The sequence below is a fragment of the Camelus dromedarius genome, chromosome 23 (assembly GCF_036321535.1).
Source record: "Camelus dromedarius isolate mCamDro1 chromosome 23, mCamDro1.pat, whole genome shotgun sequence".
NCBI classification, from domain to species: domain Eukaryota; kingdom Metazoa; phylum Chordata; class Mammalia; order Artiodactyla; family Camelidae; genus Camelus; species Camelus dromedarius.
Window position 1 is genome coordinate 21795193 of NC_087458.1, and position 15357 is coordinate 21810549.

A 15357-nucleotide genomic window follows, 5' to 3' on the forward strand; every position below is an offset into this window, starting at 1 on the left:
CAAATCATACTATGATTAACATATTGACAGGTTCCAGGGACTAGGGCAGGGACATCTTTGGTGGGGCCAAATCTGTTTACCAGTGCATCTAAAGTACATATTGCTCAAGGAAAGCTGGCTGGTTAATCAGGTGACATGAAGTGTTTCCCGGCCTATTCACACAGGTAAGAATTTGCTTTTTCCAAAGACCCACTTAATAAGATAATGATCATTTTGGATGGTCTTTTTCGAGAAAAAATACTGAGAAAATGTGTTCTAGTATGAATCGTCTCGCTCTCTGACATTAAGGTTGCTCTTCATTCAGTGTACTTATTAAATATTGAGCAATATAATAACCTATAGAATAGATTTATGTTGACAACTAAGTTTAGATACTTAATCCTGGACATCATTACTGAGCATTCCTTTGTATATCATGGGAAAACAATAGTCTTGCTTTCTTGGTGGAAATTATCTTCCCATTTTTTTGTAGGACTTCATGTATTTTTATATTTCAAGAAATTCCTTTGCCTGAATGAGACAAAAAAAATCTGGAAAATTTTGAAACTGATTTGTTGAGCCAGCATGCCATTTATTCCTTCTAAATGAATCCAGAAGTAGAACAAATTGGCCCTCCCATGTGAAACAAGTTAAAAAATGGCTAAATGAAACAATGCTTTTAGATATTGGATGTGAGGTAGCACAGAACGGTGATCCCTGAGAAAGGAGAAAGAAATGAGGTGAGCCCTGAATTGCCCCAGCTTACTGTCTGAAGAACACTCGCAGGCCGTACTTCAGGGAGAGGGGACCGAGGTCTCTCTCGGTTAAGGAAACAGAAGTGGGAGTCTGAGAAGTGGCTGAGAATCCAGCAGCTAGAGTTTTCAGGGCAGAGTCACGGACAGGAAAGAGCTGTACAAAGAGAGAGCGCCAAAGGTCTGATGTGCTGCTTCCTCAAGTCCTCAGCTCAATTCTGATCAGGGCACGTGTGAGGAAACTGCCTGAGAAGAGTCTGGGAAAGAGCCACCCAAAAGAGCAGGGGGACCCCTCCCAAAGCCCACACAGAGCTAGGGAAAGTCACTGAAACGTGAAAAATTGTCACAGCAACTAGCGCAAATTACTCTAGCCCGTAATTCACAAGAATTTCAACACACTCTTCAAATTCTTAGCAAGCATTGACAAAATGAAAATAACAAGACATAAATATGAGACAAAGAGATAGTATTGTCATGATTCAATAAATCCTGCTGGGAAAATTGTCCATTTAGTAATACTGTAAATGAAGTCGTCACTTCACACTAGGCAAAAAATATATTCCACGTAAATTGAAGTTTAAGCATAAAATAATTATCAAATAATAGCTACTAGCTTTGATATACTGTATTGAGCCTAATATAATTTTCTATAACCTTATGATACAAATATGCTAAAACATTTAGGTCATAGTGAAGGGGGTTCAGGCTTTAGAGTAAGGAGGCCTGTATTTGCATTATTCCCAACTCCATCTCTCCCGCCTTTACCATTTAAACCTGAGATCACATCCTTTTTCTTACCTCTTTTGTTTGCCACTCTATGGAACTTTTCAATCTGAGGTATTTTATTTCTCCTTAATTCTGGGAAATTAATCATTGCGTATTTCATCACATTATTTCATCACATACTTTCTCCTTTTTCCTTCCTTCTGAGAATTCAATTAGTTGAAATTTCAATTAGGTACTTTCATTTCTATCCTCTCTACCTCTTAGCTACATGTATATATTATTTTTATACTTTTATTTTCTTTCTTCACTTTTTTACCTTCTAGTGGAGTTTCTCTACCTTATCTCACCAACATGTTTTATGGCTGCGTCCATCTGCTATTATCCTATCAATGATTATACTTTCCCTACCAAATATTTTCACTTGGTTCTTTTTATATAACTTTTGGTTCCTGAGACAGATATGATTAGCTTATAATATCCAATCATAAATTAATTACTGGGGGGAAAGTATAGCTCAAGTGGTAGAGAGCATTCTTAGCATGCATGAGGTGCCAGGTTCAATCCCCAGTACCTCCTCCAAAACTAAATAAACCTAATCCTCCAAAATAAAATAATTAAATAATGCAATAATAAATAAGTAAAATATAAAACATAAATTAATTACTCATTTGTAGAAGGTGTAGTGGGTCAGTCCCTCTCTATTCTTCAGAATTACATACATTTATTCAACAAACATTTATCAGACACTTGCCTTGTATCAACCACTGTACCGAATTCTGGAGATACAGTATTTACACAAGCTTTCTTCCTCATGTGTTTTATGTGCTAATAAAAAAATCAGTTAATCCTCTAAAAATAAATACATAAACCAACCTAATTACCTCCCTCCCCGCAACAAAACAATAATCAAATAAATAATATTTTAAAATCAGTTAACATTTAAGTCAGTAGATAAGTTCTATGAAACAAAGTTGGCTGATGGAAATGCTATTTTGTTTAAGTTGGTCAATAACTCCTGTGAGACCAATGTTTGAATAGAGACCTGAATGAAAAGGGGAAGTTGGCCAAGGGAACAGGGGAGGATCATCATTCGAGGCAGAGATTATCAGAGTATGTGCAAAGACCCTAAGCAGGGAAAATGCTTAGCATCTGGATCTCAAGAGCCAGTGCAGCAGCATGTTACAGAGGGGGAGAAGAAATGAGGTCAAAAAAGCGGTTTATAGGCTAAATTGTATCCCTCTCCCGTCCAATTCACACGTTGAAGCCCTAACCCCTGCTTCCTCAGCACGTGACATTCGGAGATAGGGTCTTGAAAGAGGTGATTACGTTAAAATGAGGCCTGTGGGATGGGCTCTAATCCAACCTGGCAAACGTCCTTATAAGAAGAAAAAAATTGGACACACAGAGACACCAGGGGCATGCACAGAGGAAGGACCATGCGAGGACACAGCAAAAAAGGTGGCCATCTGCAAACCAGGGAGAGAGGCTTCAGGAGAAACCAACCCTGTTGTTACCTTGACCTCTGACTTCTGGCCACCAGAACTGTGAGAAAATAAATTTCTGTCCATTAAGCCACCCAGTCTGTGGTATTTTGTTATAGCAGGACTGGAAAACTAATACAGGTAGGCAGGAGCCATTTTTAATAGTAAACTGTTCTAATTTGAATAGAGATATTATTCATAGAAACTGTGCAAAACTACACATGTCATTTGTTTTAATGCTGTGCTTGGTGGGACTTCCTTGAGAACAGTATTGACTCACATTTTACTTCCATTTTTTTTCCCATGAGAAAATAAAGCTTAATCAATGGTGTGGTGAGAATTACCAGGGATTTGGCTAAAGGTCCTAGGTCGTCTGTAATCCATGGGGATTATGTTTTGAATACCACCATCCAGTTGTCCTACATCTGATGACATGTGGGGATCTGTGCCCTTTCTCCTTTTAGTCCATGAGACTGAACCCATGGGGGGAGAGAGCCAACCTCAACACTCCAGCAAGTTTAATGTAGAATCCAGGCTTAAATCAGTGAATCACACTCTTAGTGTCTCCCCTGCTCTTCCCACCAGAGTTACTGGTTTAGGAGTGGACAGATTACTGATAAAAGAGGAGCTTTTCTTGGGACATCTAGGAAGGAGAGCATGTTTTCTTCCCTTTGAATCTGAAGCCAAAGAAGTAATAGCTACTGCCACCATGCTGGTATCACCTTGCTACCAGGTGGAACCCAAAAATGAGACCAACATGGAAGAAAGCAGACTTAATAAATGGAGAGAAATAAAATTCCAACCAAATCTTTTCAGCCCTGAATCCAGCCATACCTGATGTCAGCACTAACCCAAAATATTTAGTTGCACATGCAATAAATTTCTTACTGCTGTCAATGCACTTAGTATTGTAATTGTCAGTATCTTTCAACTAGATTGTCAGATTCTTCTTTGTTTGGGGGTGTTTTGGGGCCAACTGACATCCTTCAAAGTCCAACGACCCCCATTCCTGGGCTCTCAGATGTCTGACATTCTTTACTGGGCATGTTTCCCCTAGCAAACTAATAATCCTAGGTAATGCCTAAGCTCATAAGAGCTCAGGCTGGTTTGTTTCAGCCCACTTTATCAGACTCAGACCCCACCGCCCTTAATGGACCCTAGACCTCTTACCTCACCTACAACCAATCAGAGCCTTGTGTATAAGCCAATCAGGCACCTTGTGACCCTACATTATAAAACACCCCAACAACCTGCCCTCGGCGCTCACGCAGACACCCCTCACTTGTGTGACCTGCTGTTGCCTAGAGCAGCGTAACTATTGAACTTTTCCCTTATTCTTCACGCTGGTGCTCACACAGGTCCCTCTTGTCAGAGTGGCCTGTTGTTGTCAACGACAGTATACCGTAATAGACTCTTTTCTGTTCTTATACTTTATATCTGGTAAATTCTTTTACCAAGTTTCCCATCACTATGCCACTGACAGGCCCCCACTGTGTCCTACAACAGTTTTTTTTTTTTTTTAATGGAGGTACTGGGGATTGAACCCAGGACCTCGTGCATGCTAAGCATGTACTCTATCATTGAGCTATACCCATGCCCTAGGTTGTCAGATTCTTGATTGCAATGACTATGTCTTTTCTGGTCTATTCCCAGCGTCTGACAGCATGCCAGGTATACAGAGGGCAAAGTTCATATATTTTTACTAAATGGATATTGAATTAAGATGCTATCATATTTTAAACATGCCTTAAAGATTAATCCAACTTCCTATGTGATTCTGAGTTTTAACAATATCATAAAGACATTTCTTAGTCTAAGGTGGAGGTATGACTCACAGAGAACTCACTAATATCCTCCTAGTATCACGACTCCATATTTTTAGTGGGTGATATATTTGATACACTTCCAAACACCCCCATAGCAACTGAAGCTTCAAAAATATACTTGAAAGTCATATTTTCATCCTTGTCACTTCATATACTATGTATCATCTCCCATCAGAAGCCCCAGTTGCAATCTGTTTTGGAAGTCCTTGCTTGCCTTTCTTCCTGCTTGGGAAGGACTACAGTCTTCAGATTGACATTATTCATTTGTTCATTCTTTCATTCATGTGTTCAGTCAATGTAGCATTAATCTACTGCTGCATAATATCCACACACTTAGAGGCTTAAGACAATACCACGAAAAGTCACTTGAGTTCATGACTCTACAAGTTGATAATTTTTACTAAGCTCCACTGGAATGTTCTTCGAGTCTCACTTGGACTCTCTCCTGTGTCTGCTGGAGGCCAGCTGGTCTATGATGACCTCAGCGGGGACAGGAACAACCTGCTGCACTCCACTGTGCTGTGTCTCATTCTTTTATCCTGAGTATTAACTCAAGGTTAACAAAGAACATAAAACCCTATGTTTGGGATGTCAAAGGGTAGGCGATTCCAAGAGAAATCACTGATGATACGGGAATAAAAATCAAATCTGGATTTAGTGAAGGAGAGGCTGTATTCAAAAGGACGATTGCGAGAGAGGGAAACAAACTATTGCAAAATGGGGGGAGAGGTTATTGCCACAGGGAGAATGCTTTGACCACAAGGTCTGTAAGCAACTCAAGAGTTAGGCAAAAAAAAAAAGAAGAGTAAACAAAGCTAAAAAGAACTAGGCATGGGGAAGGTGGGATTGAATAGGTGGCGTGTTCAGGTAGTAGACCAAAGAAATATTTTATTTTACCCTGAAGCCAGTTTATTCTCAGGAGGGGAGGATTGAGATGAGCCAAAGTTTGGGGGCTAGGAGTAAGAAGACAGATTAGCGGGAGGGGGTAATAATTTTAATTATAAATTTATAGGATCCCCTCAGAGATAGGAGATTCAAAAGGCAGCCAGAAAATTGAGGTTTATATACCATGAAGCACTAAGGAAAGGTTTAAGGATCTGGGGCTTTAAAGAGGAAAAATCAATTCTTGGTTAGTTGAGAAGAGAATGTGTTTGGTAAACAAAGACTGCCCTGCTGTGCAGGTAAGCCTGTTAGGTGAAAAAAATTTCTCTAGTAGTAGGTCTCTTCCTGGTATAGGCCCCCTTTCTGATGTAAATTTCCTCCATAAATGAACTTTTCTCTTATAAAAGGGTGTTTATTTTTTTTTCAGGGTTTCTCTTGTATCTACAGTTTCTTAAAAATAATAATTTTTTATAATAAATCTCAGAAAATCCTATTGTTGTGGAACCCAATTTTGTGAGCCTGAGACACAGTGAGGCCAAACGAACTGAAATGTTAGAATTTGGAGCAGAGAAAGGTTTATTGCAGGGTCAAGCAAAGAGAACAGGTGGTTACGCTCAAAAGACCTGAATTCCCCAGTGGTTTTCAGAGAAGTTTTTAAAGGCAGCATTTGGGGTGAGGGCTGCAGGGTGTGTGACTTTCTTCTGATTGGTTGGTGGTGAGGTAACAGGGTGGTGTTCCAGGAATCTTGTGCTCAACCAGAGAGTTCCCATCCTCTACATAGTTGGCGGACTTAGTTCCTACAGAAGAACTCAAAGATACACTGTTATGTATATCCCTTGAAGTGGAACCAGGACTCCGCTTTATTGCTGCACTATTGTTTCTTGACTGCTTTTTCTTTGTTTCTGCATTCCCTCCCTTCCCTAATTAGTAACTGAATCTGCCCTTTGGAACTCACAGAAGGTCTGAGGCTTTTTCCTATAAACAAGAAATGGGGGACACAGAAAGGTTTTTGTACCCAGGAGAGTTCCACAGGGTCCTGCTCAGATTCACTATCTTTTAGAAATAGATAAATATAATAAAGCCTGGGAGAAAAGTGATCCCTCATTCTGGGAAGAATAAGCCTTGCGTGTGTGAATGAAAAATACTGCAAACCATATCAGTAAACAAAGAGTGCTGAAACCATCAAGTCATCAGCGGCTGCTGCCACCCCCCAGCGAAGACAAGCCTGCAGCCCATCCTCTGCAGCCACTCACAATGGTGCACCCTGAGGGGACTCAGAATAAGAAAGGACAGGATACTGGCCCTAGAGAGCTAGGTGCTTGTCAAAGGAATGAATTCAATGAGCCCAAACATTTGCTCTCTCCCATACAAAGAAAAGTGCTAAATTCTTTGAGATGTCTGGTTTTCTTCAGTTAACAAGTAATCTTTTATTGTTCCAACTACCTGGTCTTTGTTGTAAAATTCCTATATATCCTAGCTCCTCCCCTACCTCTTCGGAGCAGTCCCTCAGAGTGATCTGAGAGGCTGTCATCCCGGGGTTCGAAGAAATGTCCGCCAAATAAAACATAACTCTCAACTTTTAGGCTGTGCATTTATTTCAGTCGACACATGTCAGTGAACATATGACCATTTCATACTTTCCAAAGGAAAGAGGGAAGAAAGCCAACTTCCCACAACTTACAGTAAGTTAACTGAAGAATTTCTGGTTGTTAAGAGGGAATAATTTGTAAATGTGGACATCCTGATGGCAGTGGATAGAAAGAGGATGAACTGAGATGTTCTATTAATATCAAAGGAACATGTTGGGGTGTCTATGGTACTGCTGTGCCAATGGTGTATTAATTGTGGGGCCAACGGACGTCTTCAAAGTCCAATGACCCCCATTCCTGGGCTCTCAGATGTCTTCCTGTGATCCCTCAACAGATAAAGTACACTCTTTACTGGGCATATTTGCCTTAACAAACTAATAGCTCAGGCTGGCTTGTTTCAACCCACCATATTAGAGTCATAGACCCCACTACTCTTCACAGACCCTAAGCTTCTTACCTGACCTACAACCAATCAGAGATTTGTGCACAAGCCGATCAGGCATCTTGTGATCCTATCTTATAAAAGACCTCAACAACCGACCCTCAGCGCTCACACAGGTACCTCCATCTGTGTGGCCCACTGTTGTCTATGGCAGCACATCCCCAATAAACTTCTTTATCTCTGGTAAATTCTTTCACCAACCAGCCCACCGCCGTCCTGTGTCCCACAGCACTAATGACTTAAATGACAGCTCCCTTGGGAAGTAGGGGCTATTTTGTGAGTTAAGAGCAATCCGGGGCCTTGGTCACAGCATGCTGAGAAGACTAGGGTCCAGTTGTCCTCGCCACAGCTTGGAAGCAATGGTTCCATGCCAAGAGAGGCAAGCTGAGAGGATCTCAGGCTTCTGCCTCCCTGCACTTCACTGAGCACTCAGGTCCTGCAGCAGGGGTGTCACTCAGAGAGAAACCTGCCATTGTTCCCAGTCCCAGCTCCAGAGCTTCGGCTCAGAAATTTTGCCTGGGGAGAGAAGTGGGCCATGAAACAGATAGCTCCTAATCTTTTCCCAAAGGAACTGACTTCACCTGTAACAGAGTTTGGAGAAGTTCAAACCTAATGGCCTGAACTCTAGAAGCTGTGAGTTGAATTCGATTCATGGATTTAATGAAGATACAGACCAGACTGTAGGCTGGCTGGTTTGTGAGAGAAGACTGAGGAACAGGACGGCTGGGAGGAGTCCTTTGAAGTCAAAAAAATATATATATAGAAGACTAACTTCAGAAACTACTTTTTTTTTAAAGAAGGTACAGTTTGATTGGATTTGTTGATAGAGCAATTTATGCCCCAGGACATTGATGAAAAAAAATAAAGCAACTAACAAGCAATTAGTGGAGTTGAACATCTGGGTGTGGCCAGGGAAAGAGAGGAAGAGAGCAAGGTCATCCCAGGGTGACTGCGGGCATATCCAAAACCATCAGTCTTTAAGGAGAAATTTGAGAAGTTTAAGACTGTGTGTGTGTGTGTGTGTACATTGCCAGGGAGACTAGACGTCACTAAAATAATCCAACCAATCAGTAAACAAAATGAGGGGAGGCACTTGCTAGACTAGCTTTGCTGCTAGCAATCTACACCAGGACGGTCGCTGAACTGAACGTCCCTTCCAAATGTGGAGAAGTTTGGCAAAAATAAACGGCAGATGAGAGAAGGAGAAATAATAGCTGAGTGTAAAGGAGTGTTTAAGTGGGTTATGCAATGGGGGAAATCCAACCTCAAGAGAGGCTCAGAGCAAGAGAATACTATCATCTCTCAACGTAATTATACAAATGCCCAGAAGGGCAAAGTTATGTTTGCCGAGACCACTCCTACTTCTGGTACCTGACAAAGTCTGATGGCAGTCTGCAAACCTGAGTCTGGAAGGAGACATTCTAATCATAGGATATGTTTGATGAATAGGATCAACATTTATTGATTAAATCAACCCCTAGAAATGTTCCAGTATCTTTGCCTGTTCTCAGGCCACATCTACTATAAAGGATATCATTTGGGAAGGAATTTCTGAGAACTGTTTCCTCCTGGGACTTCAGATCCTGTGGTGGATGGCTCCCAGCAGACTGATTACTGTGTAACTGTAAACCTTGATGATCAAACGCTTAGAAAAGTCCCTGGTTATAATGGTCAGAATGCAATGGCAGCACGCCCAGCACGCCCCAGTGTGCTATGCACAAACACAATCACTCTGGATTTTGCAGATGGAAAACTATAAGCAGAATGGGGAGAAACAATGGGTTCCTGTGGGGATTAAAGCAGTGGGCATCACGTGGTGGATATGGGACCCCCTGGGCAACAGCCCCACCCTTAGACAGGAAGGCTGTGGGCGGTGTCACGACATACCCACACTAAATTACAGCTGGCTTTGACCAACCAAGCCTAGTGTGGGGTGCCCAACATTTTTGGGTACAAAATATGTGTCCTAACTGCACCCAAACTGTTAGTACACAGTGGCAGCAACGTGCATGGTGGATTAAACAATGACCCACAAGACAGAAAAGGGCCGTAGGGGGATAACCAGTCTAGGTATTCTGGGACAAGTGGAGTTTGCTTTTAATAAGGAGCAGCGTTCAGGGGAAGATTTATTTTCCTTTTTTTTTTTTTGGTTTTTGTTGCCTGGGGGGAGGTAATTAGATTCATTCATTCATTCATTCATTCATTTAAAGTGGCGGCACTGGGGATTGAACCCAGGACCTAGTCCATGCTAAGCATTAGCTCTACCACTGCGCTCTACCCTCCCCCCACAAGAGGGAGAAGATTTATACACTGGAATAGGCAGATTAGAGAGGGTTCTCTTCCAGGAGGAAGGCAGAGGATAGGAGGCAGCCTGGGGAGAGAAAGAAGTACTAGTGAAGTGGGTCAGGCAGACTCAACAGCGATGCTCAGTCATGTCAGAGCCCAGAGCTGGGAAACGGCCTGCAACCTGACACGTCAGGTCCTCTTGACTATTTTAACACAGATGAAGGCTAAAGTGGCCAGGAAGCAATGGCCCTCTATCCCAGGCCCTGAGCCTCAAGGAAGCACGCCTATGGGAAAATTAAGTTCTCTAAACTTCCGGAAGTTCTCAGAGGGCACTTGAAATTTACACCAACATGTCATGACTACTCTCGCCCTCAGAATAAGTTGGAATAAAACATATCCTGCTATGTAGTTATTAGGATTACTCATGTTGATGTGGCGTGATAATACCGATATTGATGGTCAAATGTATCTGGAGATTGACTTAAAGCTTCCTCAGGATGTAATACCAATGGAAAATGAGTGGCCTGAGGAGGACCTAGATCTGGCTAACCACCAGCTGATTTCCATGCTAAATTGTTCTACACAAGTTTATCCTAAGGTATAAATAGCAGTAGATAAAGGGGAAAAAAAGAATAATCAAACTAGTACAAGAATACGAAAATCTTTGCAATGGCTTTATAGGACAAATTAGTTGTTCTCTTTAAATCTATCCCTACCCCACACTGTCTTCTTTAAATGTTAGGCAGGAGGCATACTTGTGTTTGTTCTGTTAAAAAGAAGCAACAGGTCCAAAATGGAGTCATTTGTGGTAAGTCCCCACGTCGGCAAACCAAGACTTAACACCTAACCTAAGTGCAGTTACAGCCTCCCCCAGGAGTGTAACCTTTAATGAGTCAACCTGGAAATATATGATCAGCATTGAGATATTCAGCCCAACAGACCCCTTCTGTTCCCCTTAGAAGAATGGCCTTACCTAAAACAATGCATTCTTTGCTAATAATTTCCTTTTTCCTGCTCCCTTTCTGCCTTAAAACAAAACAAAACAAAACAAAAAAAAAACTGATAACCTTTCCTTTTCTGTAGCTGGATGAAGCTCCTTTCTGTTTGTTAGGTTGAAGGGTGCCCATGTCCTGGATCACTTAATAAAGCCAATTAGATCTTCAAATTGACTCATCTGAATTTTTGTTGTTTAACAGTACTATTGCTAGATCTGTTCTATAAATGCTGCACCAAGTGTGACGGTTTTGATAGGTATGATCATTCTGCTGCAAGGGATCTGTGCTCAAAAGCTAGGGGGTGGCCTGTGATATTGTGATATAATAAGAAATATCACAGATTTTTTTGGAGAGGGGCAGTGAGAGGCGATTAGGTTTATTTATTTATTTTTAGAGGAGGTGCTGGGGATTGACCCCAGGACCTCAGGCATACTAAGCATGTCTCTACCACTTGAGCTATAACTTCCCCCTAGAAATATATATTTTGGTCTTGTCTGTGGTTCCTGCCTCTCAGCTCTCAAAAGCCTTGTAATTTCCTGAGTGATTAGAGCAATAGAGGCATCTTTTGTTATATTTGTTTCCTGTCTTTGTTTCCTGCAGTAGTTTTAGAGTGATAAAGGTGAAATGGATGTGTTCTGTTTGAGGTTGGATTCATCACCTACAGCCAATGATTTCATCAATCATGCCCATGTAATGAAGTCTCCCTAAAACCCCCAAAGTGAGGGGTTTGGAAAGCAGGTAGGTGAACAGGAGGGTGGTGCATGATTGATGAAATCATTGGCTGTAGGTGATGAATCCAACCTCAAGGCCCTCTGCCTTCCTAGGAGGTGGGAGATGGAGGGATGAAGCTGAAAGTTCCAACCCTCTAATCACCCCAGTTTGTTCCCCTGGCCCCCACCCTTAATTTACCTTGCGGCTTTCCAAAAATCACCTCACTAACATGAACTCAGGTGTAATTGAAAGGGTTTGTTATGAATAACAAAACGCACCCATTTTACCTTTATCACTGTAAAAATATTGCAGGAAACAAAGACAGAAAACAAATATAACCAAAGATGATAGAGTGCATGCTTAGCATGCAGGAGGCCCTGGGTTCAATCCCTAGAACCTCCTCTAAAAAATAAACAATTACGTAAACCTAATTACCTGCACCCCCCAAAAAATATTTTAAAAAAAATAAAGTGAGGTGGGGATGGAGGGAGCAGTTTTGCAAGACTGAGCACTTAATCACTTAATCTGCTGGGATCTGATATTAACTCCAGGTAGATGGAGTCAGAACTGAATTGAATTGTAGTGTTGCAGAATTGCTTGCTGTGGGGCAAACCCTCACATTTGGAGACTGAAAGTGAAATAGTTCTGAGAGTAAATAAGTATTCTCTGAATAGTGAGTGAAGGAAACAAGCATTTTCTTTACATAAATAAAAAGCAAATAACAGATTTCGTGGAGAGTCATCGGGGATTCCAATTTTAACAGAGCTTGGTGTGACCCTGCGCTCCTCCCCCGCCCTGGCTGCTCAGAGCCGGTGCTCGCCACCTCCTCACACTGCCCAGGACCCCCTCAAGGCGCCAAGCCGCCGCTCCAGCGCCTGCGCCGCCGCCCTCCCGCCGGCCGTCCCCCAGGCCTACCCGGACTGGAGGCTGCCATTAACCGCCAAGTCCACCTGCAGCCCTGCGCTTCCTGTGTCTGCCTGTCCGTGTCCTACTGTTTTGATTAGGATGATGTGGCTTTGAAGAACTTCGCCACAGACTTCTTTGAGCAGTCTCCTGAGGAGCGGGAACACGCTAGGAACCCGGTGAAGCTGCAGAGCCAAGGAGGTGGCCGAGTCTGCCTTCAGGATATCTAAGAACGAGACCTTGGTGACCGGAGAATGGGCTGAATGCAGTGGAATGGGCGCCACACTTGGGGAAAAGTGTGACTCAGTCACTCCCGGAACTGCACAAACTGGCCACGGACAGAAATGCCCCCCACTTGTGTGACTTCTTTGAGACTCATTATTACCTCAGTGAGAAGGTGACATCCATCAAAGAACCGAGTGACCACGTAACCAACTTGCACAAGGTGGGGCCCCCAAATCTGTCCTAGAAGGGTGTCTCTCTTACAAGGGCACCCTGAGAAACAGTGATAACCAGAGCTAAGCCTTAGGCTGGCTTCCGGGGGCCACGGGGCTGACCTCCTGGTCCCCAGGGCAGTGCGTGCATGTTTGGGTTACCTTTACCTTTTCTGTAAGTTGTACCAGAACTTCTATCTGAGTTCTCTCCGTAGTACCATTTCTTCAAATAAAGTAAGTTGGTACCCACCCGCGCCCCCCCCCCCCAAAAAAAGCAAATAACAAAAACAATCCTAGAAAGGGGCTGGGAGGACAAGTATGAGAGTTGCTGCAGTATATTATCAAAAATGTCCACTTTTCCGCAAGAACTTTGGGGCATGCGAAGAAAAAGGAATTGTGACCTGTATATACCACAGAAACTGCCTGTTGAGAGTTAAGCAGACGACAGATTGAATAGAAAAAGACTTCAGTATAGCCGTTACAAATATGCTCATGGAATTAAAAGAAAGCATGATTAAAGAAGTAAAGGAAGATATGATGACAATGTTGCATCAAATAGAATATCTATAAAGAGAGAGAAATTATAAAGAAAAACCAAATGCAAATTCCTTTGAATTTGAAGTTGAACATGTTGACTGGAAAAAAAAAAAGCACAACCTAAGAGTTGAGAATTATGTTTTATTTAGTAGACTTGCTGAAGGCTGGGAGGCAACCTCTCAGTCCTGAAGGACCACTCCAAAGAGGTAAGGGAGGAGCCAGGACATATGGGAGTTCAACCAACCAAACAAACAAACAAAAAACAGGTAGCCGAACATCAAAAGATTACTGTTCATTAAAGAAAATCAGTATCTCAAGTTAATGAATTTAGTGCTTTTCTATGTATGGGAAGATGCAGAAGTCTGGGCTCAATGAAATCATTCCTTTGATATGTACCTTAACTATCTACGGCCGGTATCCTGTTTTTCTCCATCCTGAATCCACTCGGTATGCAGTTTGGGGGCAGCTGCAGTGGCTGATGGCTTGGTGGCCACAACATCCTCTGTTTACTGACATGGCAGGCATTTTTCATCAACAAAAAGTACAGTAACTGAAATTTTAAAATTCGCTAGCGGCCTCGACAGTAGATTTGAATGGCAGAATGTAAAGAATTAGCAAACTTGAAGACAGACTGATAAACTTTGGGTAAGTATACTTCAGCTCCATCCAAAAAATTTTGATGTATTTTTATTTAGTTTCAAATATTTATTAATTTTTAATGATTTCTTCTTTGGTTATTTAGAAGCTTGTTTAATTTCCAAATATTTGAGGCTTTTCTAAATATCAAATTGTTACTGGCTTCTGATTAAATTTTGTGTTTAGAGAACATATTCTATAAAATTTTAAACTTATAATATATTGAGACTTTTTGTCCCAGCATAAGGTCTGTCTTGGTTAATGTTCTATGTGCATGTGGAAAGAATGTGAATTTTGCAGTTAATGGATAAGTTGTTCTATAAGGGCCAGTTAGGTTAAAGTAATTAATTATTATTTTCAGATCTTCCACATCCTTCTAGATTTTTATCTAGTTATTATAGAGGAAATTGATATTTCTACTTTGATTGTAGATTTGTCTATTTGTCTCTTTAGTTCAGTCAGCTTTTGCTTCATCTATTTTTAAGCTCAGTTATTAGCCACCTACATTTTAGCTTTGCTATGTCTTCTTGGATTGACCCATTTATCATTATAAATGTCTTTCTTTATCTATGATAATTCTTCTTGTCTTGAGGTCCATTAAGTCTGATATTAATAAAACACTTTCAGCTTTCTTTTGCACACCATTTACTTGGTGGGTCTTTTTCATCCTATTTTTAAACTTTTTTTTTTAACATTTAAAGAAATTATTGATATGGTTGCATTTAGCCTTTTTGTTACTTGCTTTTGATTTGCCAAATCTATTATTTAGTTTTTCTCCTTCTTTCCTGGCTTTTTTTGGGCTAATAGAATATTATTTTAGTATTATAATGTAATCACTCTCTTGGCTTTTCAGTTTATACTTCTTTATTTATATTTTAGGATTGCTGTCAGGATTACCGTATGCATACTAATCACAACCTATTTAGAGTTTATATATATATATATTTTTTTTTTCTTTTTTTTGGTGGGAAGAGGTAGTTAGGTTTATTTATTTATTTTTTAAGTGGTGGAACTGGGGGATTGAACCCAGGACCTCGTGCAAGCTAAGCATGCGCTCTACCACTGAGCTATATCCTCTCTCCTATTTAGAGTTAATATTGTTTAATACTTTACATAAAACGTATGACCCTGGTAACAGCATGGTTCCATTTACTGCTTCTGTCATTTCTGCTGTATAT

At 41.3% G+C, this 15357-nt stretch overlaps 1 pseudogene; it reads left to right on the top strand.

The window, feature by feature from the left end:
* Nucleotides 1-135: 135 nt before the first annotated feature.
* On the top strand, nucleotides 136-13094 carry LOC105099993 (ferritin heavy chain-like; annotated as a pseudogene).
* Nucleotides 13095-15357: the final 2263 nt, after the last annotated feature.